Genomic DNA, 11,693 nt, shown 5'->3' on the forward strand with positions numbered 1-11,693 from the left:
AACACAGTGTCTTTGGAATTCTAAATTCTATAGTTTCTTAAAGCAGCAGCTTGCTACCTTTAGAGGAATCCCATTCTCATCTGCCCTTCATTCATTCCACAAAGTCTTACTGAGCACATACTATCTTTCCAAGCGCTGTTCCAAACTCTTTAGATTCAGATGTGAAAAGGAGGGTCAAGGTTCTGGCCTGAGCCTTTTTCCCCTCCCACTCCCACGGAGCCTGAGCTGCTGTAGCAGCCCCTGGCATCGTGGTTTCTGGCGTTACTAATAAATGATGATGTCAGTGAAGTTGTTAATGAGAATCTTCTACACAGGAGGAGATCAACAAAAAAGAAAGAAAGCAGTTCTCTCCAGTTTAAGCAATGGCGAAAGAATTGTAGAGAAAGCAAAGCAGATTTTGGTGGATACTTGGTGATACTGTGGAGGATCGGTACACATCTTTTGTGAAGTTGTTGCTATCTCTGAATGATTGCCAATTTGCTTTGTATGATACCACATACTGAGAGTCTGAGAAAGAAGACCTGGTATTTAAATTCTGGGGTCCTGTAAGTGCACCTGTGCAAAAGAAGATGATTTACGCTAGCTCTAAACATGCCTTTAAAAAGAAATTTACAGGTATTGGGGCGCCTGGGTGGCTCAGTGGGTTAACCCTCTGCCTTCGGCTCAGGTCATGATCTCAGGGTCCTGGGATCGAGCCCCGCATCGGGCTCTCTGCTCAGCAAGGAGTCTGCTTTCCTTCCTCTCTCTCTGCCTGCCTCTCTGCCTGCTTGTGATCTCTGTCTGTCAAATAAATTAAAAAAAAAAAAAAAGAAAAAGAAATTTACAGGTATTAAACATAAGTGGCAAGTAAATGGTATGGATGATACTAAGGACCATTCCTCACTTGGAGAGAAACTGAGAGGCAACATAATAGTCTCACTTGAAGGAAAACCCTTATAAAGTGAGAGTCAAATGCCATCTGGATGTTAGGGAACTTCCACTTCTCCAGCTCAGTCAATAGGAATAATGTTAGGTTTTGTTCTGTCTCTTCCCCTTCTCAATGGGCCCTTCTAAGCCAATGAGTGAAGGAAATATCATTCTTTTAAGCAGCCTATCAGTGATTGCTATTAGGCTGTTTCATATGGTTACTTTTACATAGAACCCAAGGACTGCCTTCCCATCATATTTTAGCCAGAACAACTAGCTATGTGCCTCCCTTGAAGCAAGCACTACAATGAACATGACTGTCAATGTGAATAACTTAGGAAACCGCAAAGTGTAATTGAATGCACGAAAAGTATTATCCACTTGTTAGAGGGTAAACTTTATTCAGTATTATTTATAGCTGCACTTGACTGCAGTTCTGTGAGGCTTTAGCATTCATACACCTGACCTTCCTTGGCAAGTTTATTTTTATGACATGGGAGGACGGATATAACACCATGCATCGAAAGCACCTTTTGATGAATTTAACCCCCCACTCCCAAGAGGAATGCCAATTAAGTATGTTAACTGGGTCATCAACTTCTGGTACCCAATGTTCATTCTTCTTAAAAGAAATAGCTGTTATTACTGCCTTTTGTTTTCCATTAAGTGCACAGTACTGAGTAAGGATAGCAGTTTTGTTTACCATGGGAGTCTTACAACACTAAAGATATTTTGAATATCAGTCATGATGGCAATTTCTGTATAAAAGAACCTCAAATGGAACATTATTTTTAAGACCAAACTCCCCATCGTCACAAAAATGGCCACACTGCAATAAAAATTATAGCGTATCACAAAAAAGGAGGGGCAAATTTTCTATTCTCATAAAGCTAGCAGTCTAGAGGGGAAGATGAGAAATAGGCAAGAAGACTAAACAAGATAATGGGTATGACTGTTGTAATAGTAATATAAGTATAAATAAGATAAGATAGTTAAAGGAAAATCAAAGAGGAGTATCATTGATGAAAAGCCCAAAATAACATGGTAAAAAGATAAAAGCTTCTCTCTCTCTCTCTCTCTCTCTCTCTTTCTCCCTCTCTCTCTTTCTCAGGTAAACATAAGCAGTCCTAGACTAAAACGGTGGCTCCATAACCATCAGGGAGCTCAGACTCCTGACTTGTTCTTCTGCCACATTTACCTGTGCTTTCCAGCCTGACTTATAAGATGGCTGCTCCATCTTGAGTCATGACATTTGCTGGCCAGGAAGGCCAGCAAAGAGGAAGAGAGGACACACTTCCTCTCTTTCAATAAAAACTTCCCAGAAGACCTATGCAAATTACTTCTCCTTACATCCCATTGGCCAGAGTTTAGTCACATGGCCATACTAAGCTGCAAGAGAAGCTGGGAAATGAGGCTTTTTCTATTGGTTGGATAATGCCTAGCTAACACCTAGGGTTTTATTGCTGAACAAAATGTTAAGAGCAGATACTGGGGACAACCAGAATTGTCTGCCATTGTTCCATGCCTCTAACTACTCAAATTTCTGGGTACATTCTTCTTCCCACAGATAAACATACCCTCCCCTTCCCAAGGGGGCCAACCAAAAGTTACATACAGTTACCCCATCCTATTCAAAGTCCAGGACCTTTCCTAGGAACAAGTACAGCTCTCCTGATCAGATCATCTCCCAGCTTCACATACCCCATCTACAGTGGCAGGACAGGAAACAATTAATCACAATTTTTTTTTTAATTTCCAATTCAAAATATGACAGGATAAGAAACACAGCATAAAACTTGTCCACAGAAATTACAGGAATAGAATGCAGGTTCATCATACTTAATTTTAATAATCCATCCCTGAAAATCTGATGGTCAGCAGGAAAATGCTAAATGGGGGCCTAACTTTAAATGGGAAAAAAATGTGTTACACATCAATCCCAAAATTCCTATCATGTATTTAGAATAAAGTAAAATACCAGATGTAAGTAATAAACTATCATTTTGGTATATACAATCCTTAAAAAAATGGCAAGCTAATTACCACTTCATATAGCTGCTAACTCTCAATTGCTCTCAAATATAATAGTACATGTAGTTGCCTACATTATGTTTACCATGTAACACAACGAATACATATCAATAGCTAAGGAAATTTTTAAATTACAATTAAAAGCAGGACATTGGGGAGGGTAAGTGCTATGGTAAGTGCTGTGAATTATGTATTCACAATTGTGTGAGATTCACAAACCTGTACCCCTGAAGCAAATACTATATTATATTATATGTTAATTTAAAAAAGAACTTTCAAGAGAAAATCACACACAAACATTATATTATGTCAGAAGTACTTGAGAGGGACAGAGGGGCGGGGTACAAGTTGGATTGTTGTTTGTGTCAAGATTGTGACATATTTTGGAGATGGGACATAAGTGTCTTTAGATATTTTGTCTATGCTTAAAATATTTCACAATTTTAAACAATAACAAAACATGAAAGAACAAAGACAGTACTTTTGTTATTTATAATTTTTTGTATATTAAAAATACCACCTTAAAAATTCAAAATTAAATAAATAAATAAAAGCAGGCAATTACTTTCAACTAACTGTTAAGAAGGATAGAAGAACTTAAGAAGGAAAGAACACATTTATTACCATCACAGGTGCCAAAGATGACAGTGCTGATGGGTTGGATGGTGGAAGGCAATTTCAGGCAACTGTCAGATTCAAAGGAATGGAAACAGTATTATTCTCTATCTTTGCTGGTGCTACTGTAGACACTCTAGGACAGGAAGGCATTGACAAATTCTCAAGGAGGATCATCTGTGCTTCAGGATGAAAAAGTCATGTGTTTTGAAAGAAAGGCTGCTCATCATGCTACCAGTATGTTTAAGGGTAACGTTACATGTGCTATCTACATGAGCCATTTATTGTTTTAGGCTCCCTAGGAGCAGTGGTTGGCTAGAAATTCTCTTGGGCCTTCACTGTTGCTTCTTTCCCATAAAAATGGTTTTAGGATTCTTCAACAAGGTGAAGCAAAATGTTCCTTCAAAGTAGAAGCAGAGTGAACAAAGGATACAAATCTGGACATTTATGGCTAAATTCAAAGGCTTTGAAGACATTCCAGGCTAAAATTTGTTGCTTTTGCAAGATTCTGCCTTTGAAGATGTCCATAAAAAAGAACGGAAGAGCTCTTATGATTTCAGGTAAAGGATTTAGCAACACTGAGTTGGTCAGCTTTACATGCAGTCATTGTAGACATGCGTATCAGGCATAAACACAGTGACAAAGCATAGCCCAAACTAAGTATGACACTGGGGTACTTCTTAACTCCAGCAACACTGAGAAACACACTCCCTTTGTTGATACCAGGCAAGATTTTCAAAATAGCTACATATGATTCTGATTTTCTACCAATTTTGGTTACAACAGAACTTCACATTTTTCTTTAACATCATCTTATTTAAAATATTATATTCCATTCTTAAGGTGTAAATATAAGTTTTTGCCATATCAACATTGAAAGCTGTTGCATGGAGAGATCCTTACGCCCTTTCAGCCCAAGCAGGTACTGCTTCTGCCAACATAATTCTCTAAAAATTTGGAGGATTCTTATATATCGAATTATAGCCACCCTGTTAAAAAAAAAACACACAAATCTCTTTGAGACAACCACTTTCCATCTTCAGCTGAGAGTTGAAAAGCAGTTTGAAATTGTCTTTATTGGAAGCCCTTTTATCAAGCTTAGTCTAGGAGAAAAATTAATTATTTCTACAATTTTTCAGCTACACCCCAGATTTAACCTTCGCCTTAAAACAATTCCTTACTTTCAGAATCGTTTACCATCTGGAGATGCTCAAAATGAAAAACAGCTTTATTTTTGAACCCAAAGATCCTAGATTCTTTATATTTCCCTAAATTTCTGCTTAAAAATTGGATAGTTCTTTTTATTTCATTTCTCTCTCTCTCACCACACACAGTTTTTTAAAAAATTAATTAGCCCTTTCAACATTCTGCCTGGAAATGTGACCCAAATGCACCAGTTTGTTAGAAATAGTTTCTATTTCCAATAACCTAGCAGGCATCAGTGTTGCTAAACTTTCCTCTACTACGTAATGGAGATCTCCCTTTTTCTCCAGTCTCTGAAAAGAAGTTCTGCTCTGTCCTTCAGGCCTTCAAGAATGCCACAAAACACTCTCAAAAAAACCTTACAAAAGATTCAGGTACACGGTCTATAAGATTCCCAGTCTCTCTATGAGTCTGATGATGTCATTAGAACTTGCGTACTGTGGCTAAGGACTCCATCCTCTCCCATTTCGATCTCTTTCCACTCCCACTGCAAAATTTGAAAGTAAAAGACTTATGATTTTTCCTTGATAGGAAAAACACACAATCTACACATACTAGGAGTAAATATATAAATGGAATGCCTCAAAGGCCAGCCACATTATCTAAAATGTTAGACTGAATACAATAACAACCTAAAAAGAAAAGATGATGGATTGAAACCAAAAAAAAGGAGAGCCACTGAGGCAATCTGGGCTGTGCCTAAGGTAGTGGAAACTATAGGTCAGGAACCTCAGGTATTCTGGACCCACTGACAAAACTACCTTTACTGTGAAATGGATTCACAAGTGCTTTCAGAAGGACGTCATTGAACATTTGATTCTGCTAACTAATGCCCTTTTTCTACAAATAGGTGTACCAACCAAACTTTTATTTTGGTTTGACCCATGCAGGTCTGTCTGAAGTGAGAGAAGGGGCATGATCATGGCAACACAGATACACTAGTTTATAGAAGGAGGGTTTTTCCCTCCCCATAATTTAATAATTTGACATTTTGATTTATACATTCATTTATAATATTATTTTGTGTCACTTAGCCTATGAGAGACAGAGCCTTCCCTGGTGTGCTGATAAACCAGGTTTCTGACCTTGGTAGTTTGTGGATGATAAATCCTGTATTAACCAAGAAAGATTAGGATGTGCTGAGATAACAAATATGCCTCTACATCTCAGGGGATTAAAATAAGAAAGGATTGTTTTGTGCTCACACAAAGTCCAAAGCAGGCTGGCCAGCAATTCAGGGCAACTTTCCTCCAAGTAGTGATTCAAGGTTAAATGTTCCTCCATCTTTATTGGGCCTTCAATGGTTGCTTTTTTCTTCATTCCTTTCTTTCTTTTGTGTGTGTGTGCATAATTTTTAGTTGTTGTACATAGTAATGTATAAAAATTTAAGTGTACCACTTGACGCATTTTTACATTTGCCCTCCCTCCTGAGACAACTATCCAGAAGAACAGCTTTTTCATTACACCAGAAGGCTTTCTGGTGCCCTCTCGCAGATAATACACCTACAAACAGAAGTAACCACTATTCTGGCTTCTATCACTATAGCTTCATTTTGCCTTTTCTTCAAATTTACATTAATAGAGGCAAACATATTTTTTTGGTGTCTGGGTTTCTTTCACTCAAGAGTTTGTGCATGTTGGGGCACATATTTGTAGTTCATTGATTTTTGTTGTTGTTGCTGTGTGATATCCTATTGTACGAATACAGTACAATTTTTCCATTCTAGGATATTTGGATTATGTCCAGTGACTCAATGTCCAATGATTCTTGTCAAGGACTCAAAATGGCTTATATTACTTCCTCCATCCATTTCCAGAACCTATTTACATGTTCCCATCCTAACTTGAAGGGAGGATGGGACATGGAGTCTTCCTATGGGTCCAGAAAAAGAAGATGAAATAAGATTTGCTAAGTATCTCCCACTGTCTCTGCCACAAACTCCACCTCCAGTGTCAGACTACCTGTAAGACAACCAGCTAATCTTAGTTGATTCTCTTTCATGCTTCTGGATTTCATGACCCTTTTTCTTCAAATATTCATTTATGCAACTATATTTATCCACATGTATATGGTAATATGGATATATCCATAACTATACACCTGTCTTTTTTTTTTAAGATTATTTATTTATTTATTTGACAGAGAGAGAGATCACAAGTAGGCAGAGAGGCAGGCAGAGAGAGGAGGAAGCAGGCTCCCTGCTGAGCAGAGAGCCCGATGCGGGACTCGATCCCAGGACCCTGAGATCATGACCTGAGCCGAAGGCAGTGGCTCAACCCACTGAGCCACCCAGGCGCCCTATACACCTGTCTTAAATGAACAAATACAAGCTGATCATCATCATTTACTATACTGGACTGAATATGTCCCTCCAAAATTTGTATGTTGAAATTCTAACTCCCAGTGTGATGGTTTTGGGAGGTGGGGGCTTCTGGGAGATGATTAGATCATGAGGTGGAGCCCTTCAAAAAGGGATTCGTGCCCTTATACAAGACTCCAAGGAGTTCTCTTGCCCCCACTGCCCCTTGAGAATGCTGCCAAGGCACCAAATATGAACCAGAAAGTGTGTCCTCACCAGACCCTGGATCAGCCAGGACCTTCATCCTGGCCCTCCAAGCTTCCAGAACTTCAATTAATATTTATTGTTTAAGCCATCCAGTCTATGGTATTTTCATTATAGGAGCACAAAAGGACCAATACACATTTAAATGTTAAGTAAAACTCCTGCTCACTGTAAGCTTCTTGAAGGGGACTTCCACTTTGGATTCTTCTGGATTATATTCCGAGCTACATAGCATGACACCTTGAACATTTAATAAAATATTGAGGAATAAATAAATGAAGACTTTGGTGGGAGAGAAATTTTAAAGCACTCTGTCCTCTTTTTAGAGGAAAATCAAGACAAATATGGAATACTTATAATTTCTTATTTATTTCCCTATTTGTTTTGGGTTTACTTGCATAGCTCCCTATTAAACTTTCAGTTCCCTGGAGGCAGAATCCATTCCCTATTTGTCATCAGTATAGTGTGTTCTGCACCTAGCATACTCGTGTGAAAATGTAACATTTTGAGGGAAGAGATAACTGACTCCCACACAGTACGTTTGGTTTATCACCCCAGTCTCCAGTTTCTAGAAATGGACCCTTTTTAAAATATGAGGACAATACTAGCCTGACTTGCACAAAAATATCCATAAGCTCCGGGCGCCTGGGTGGCTCAGTGGGTTAAGCCGCTGCCTTCGGCTCAGGTCATGATCTCAGGGTCCTGGGATCGAGTCCCGCATAGGGCTCTCTGCTCAGCAGGGAGCCTGCTTCTCTCTCTCTCTCTCTCTCTCTCTCTGCCTGCCTCTCTGTCTACTTGTGATCTCTCTGTCAAATACATAAATAAATAAATCTTTAAAAAAAAAATATCCATAAGCTCCATAATTCTGGAATACTGACAAATTGCCATTGTTCTATAATGTAATTTACTTGAGCCTAGACACTTGAATTCATGGGAAATAGCTACATTCTTATTGTCTTTTCACCCCTTGGGCTTCAATTTTCCTTAATTTTATTCTTTCTAATAAATGATTATTATTTTTGATAGAAAAAACAAAAGCAAGAGGGGAGTGAATCACTTTGTGTTCTGCCTAGCATCCATGTAGATTACATTATTTACCCCCATGTACAGCGTCTACTCCTTGCCCCATCTGAGGCCAAACTTGGCCATCATGTCCTATTTGTTGACCCTAATGAGACGCAAACAATTGTTCATTCTGGGATTTAGCCACATCCAGAGAGTTCTTGCTGCTATTCAAGTGTGTTCTTCCTTGGAGACGTACATCTTTTTCTAACTGTTCACAAGTCCTTTGAAAATCCATGCAGGACGTGGAGTAGCGCCATTTTATTTTTCTTCATGAAGGCTCTACTGCTATTCTCTTAAACCATATCTTGTGAAACTCTGACACTCTAAAAAAAGCCCCTGCAAGTGCTTTGAAGGCAGGGACCATCTCTTTTGGTGTCAGATACACTTGTAGCAGGTTGTTGTAATCTTTTAAAATAAATGCTATTGTTAGCCTCCCTGTGATTGATATCACCCATTTGCAATATGGAGATATATTTTTGCTTAAAGTAATTTAGGAAATTAATATATGTCAAGTGCATTAAGTTCTTCAAAACTGCCATTTCCCCCAAAATAGATGCAGTGTCTTTAGTGCCGAACCCGGTCTTTAGTACATAGGCACTCTCAAGGGGCTGCTGAATTAGTGAAATACAATTTAAAAATATACCTTCACGGGGCTCCTGGATGGCTCAGTTGGTTAAGCCTTCAACTCCCAATCTCAGCTCAAGTCTTGATCTCCGGGTTGTGGGTTCAGGCCCTGCGTTGGGCATAGAGACTTCTTTAAAGAAATAATAATAAAATAGGGGCGCCTGGACGGCTCAGTTAAGTGTCTGCCTTCGGCTCAGGTCATGATCCCAGGGTCCTGGGATCCAGCCCCCAATCGGGCTTCCTGCTCAGCGGGAATCCTGCTTCTCCCTCTCCCACCCTCCACCCCCGGCTTGTTGTTCCCTCTCTCACTGTCTCTCTCTCTGTGGCAAATAAATAAATAAAATCTTTTTTAAAAATTAAAAAAAAAAATAAAATATATTTTGTATATATATACCTAGGCACTGAAAAACATGTATGAGAATACACAACAAGTAAAGGCATTGGGATAGAGTTCTTTTGCTTTTTATTTTACATATACCATATTATTTAATTTATACCCTAGTTATGCTTGCATTCAAACACTTCCTTCTGATTTTTTTGGTTTTTGCTAGAGTTTGTTTTAGGTCATGAGTGCTAATTGTTGTAAATCTTTTTAAGTCCAAAAAAAAAACAGCATTATTTTACCTTCATTCCTCCTAAACTACTGGTAATCTGGCTATGAATAAAATCATAAATTCAAAGTATATTTCTCCTGAGTATCCAAAAATTATTTCTCTATTGTTTTCTTGCATAGCACTGTTAATTACATATTCAGTGTTATTTTATTTAATTTTTTTTATAGGTTGTTTTTCTTTTTACTTTGGTAGTTTTTAGGGTTTTCTCTTTATCACTGATGTTTTACTACATGTTTCTAATTAGGTTTATTTCATTTTTTTTAATTATTCTGCTAGAATTTAGTGAACTACTTTAACCTGAAGTATCAGTATCAGGTCCTCTTTCAATTCTAAGAAATATAAGTATCACATTTTCTCTGTTTGGGGGAATTCTCCTGGAAATTGTATTAGACCAGAGTGTTTTTTTTTTTTTTTTTACTTGGGGTCTGTTGATAGAATTCAGGGAAGTCCATGAACTTGGACGAGAAAACAATTTCATTTTTATTTCCATTAATCTCTAACTGAAATAAAATATCTCCCATCACTTGAATGGAGACAACAAACCACAGTACTTGTGGTATTATCACCAGTAGAAATCAGATATTTTCATATCATATAATTGTAGAAGTTATGTCAAAAATCATAGTAAACTATCAAATCTTGTTATTTAATTTGCTAATATCAATATATCACAAAATTTTAATATTTGATATTGCATTTCAATATAATGTCTTTTATAATCTTAAGTATTTTATTTTATATATTTAAAGGTAATATTCTGGGAAGGTGCTATGGTCTGAATGTTTGTCTCCTCAAATTCAATTGTTAAAATTTTAAGGCCCAGTGTGATGGTATTAGGAGATGGGGTGTTTGGAAAGAGCTTAGGTCATGCACGTGGAGCCCTCATGAGTGGGATGAGTGTGCTTATAAAAGAGACCCTAGAGAGCTCTCTTACCCCTTCCACCCACTGTGAGGACACAGCAGGAAGGTACCAGCTAAGAAATAGAAGAGGACCCTTAAGAGAACCATGTGGGCACCTTGATCTTGAATTTCCAAGGCTTCAGAGCTGTGAGAAATAGATTTCTGTTATGAGCTACCGAGGCTGTGGTATTTTGTTATAGAAGTCCAATCAAATTTAAGAGAGAAGGGAGCCACAGTATTCACTATGCTGCTGAAGAGATCCATGGCAAAACACATGTTTAAAACACTTGCATTAGATCAATGATAAGATCTCCCTAACACCAATGCCTTTTTGTTTCTCTTCCCATTTCAGTCTTTCCATCTCTTCATCTCTTTGGTTAAATTAGAGCTAGAAGGCCTCCAGTCAGGGCAGCACATGACCAAGAGCTGTAGCTTTGAGAGGCGGGGAAGCCTCAGCTCCCTGCTCTGATTTCTCATTTGTTCACAGCTTCTGATCCAAAGAAAGTTCCTTCCTTGTTTTTGAACATTTACTAAAATCTATGGTTTATGAGTCTTACAGTTTTGGTGAGGGAGGGAGAAATGATCAGTATGTACTCCATTTGCCATTTTAAAGCTGTGATGCATGTATTCATTTACATTTAGAAAAAAGAGAAGAGGCAATGCTACATTCTTTCCCCTTCTGTTATTATGATTATTTTATACAATATATAACATTAGAATGAGCTCTTACAAGACTATTTTACAAGTGAGAAAACTGAGGGTGGTACAGGATAATCATTGATTCAAAGTCATGTAACCAGTTAATAATAGGGCTGGGATTAGAACTCAAGTCTGCTGGCTTCTTCTGCAGAGTTTGCTCTTCTATGTTATCTTAGGACTCATCTCTTTCCTTTCCAGAAGCTAATGGCGCTGATGTTATAAACTACAGTCTAAAAAAATCATTTTGTATTTGTTATCATACATGTGGTTCTCTCTGCCTAAGACACTTTCAGTCATTTAGTCAACAAATATTCTAGAACATTTGATGTGTGCCCAATGCTGGGTGCCAAGCTTACGACAGTGAACAGGACCCAGTCCTTACCCACATGGTTTTTAGGGTCCATCCAGTAAGAAGGGGATCTGTAATATCAATCAAATACTGAATTCCCCTCCCCTTCTTTTGGTGACCCTC

General features: G+C 38.1%; 1 protein-coding gene and 1 pseudogene across 1 annotated transcript in view; one reads left to right on the top strand and one right to left on the bottom strand.

The window, feature by feature from the left end:
• TMEM135 (transmembrane protein 135) overlaps window positions 1-9,117 on the bottom strand; it is a 265,126-nt gene extending 256,009 nt beyond the window's left edge. Inside the window, exon 1 of the mRNA XM_059187038.1 lies at window positions 9,028-9,117. The gene's annotated coding sequence lies outside the window, so the exon portion shown is untranslated. The remainder of the gene's footprint in view (window positions 1-9,027) is intronic.
• LOC131832179 (cofilin-2-like) lies at window positions 278-939 on the top strand (annotated as a pseudogene).
• Window positions 9,118-11,693: the final 2,576 nt, after the last annotated feature.

Source organism: Mustela lutreola, chromosome 1, assembly GCF_030435805.1.
Source record: "Mustela lutreola isolate mMusLut2 chromosome 1, mMusLut2.pri, whole genome shotgun sequence".
Taxonomy (NCBI): Eukaryota; Metazoa; Chordata; class Mammalia; order Carnivora; family Mustelidae; genus Mustela; species Mustela lutreola.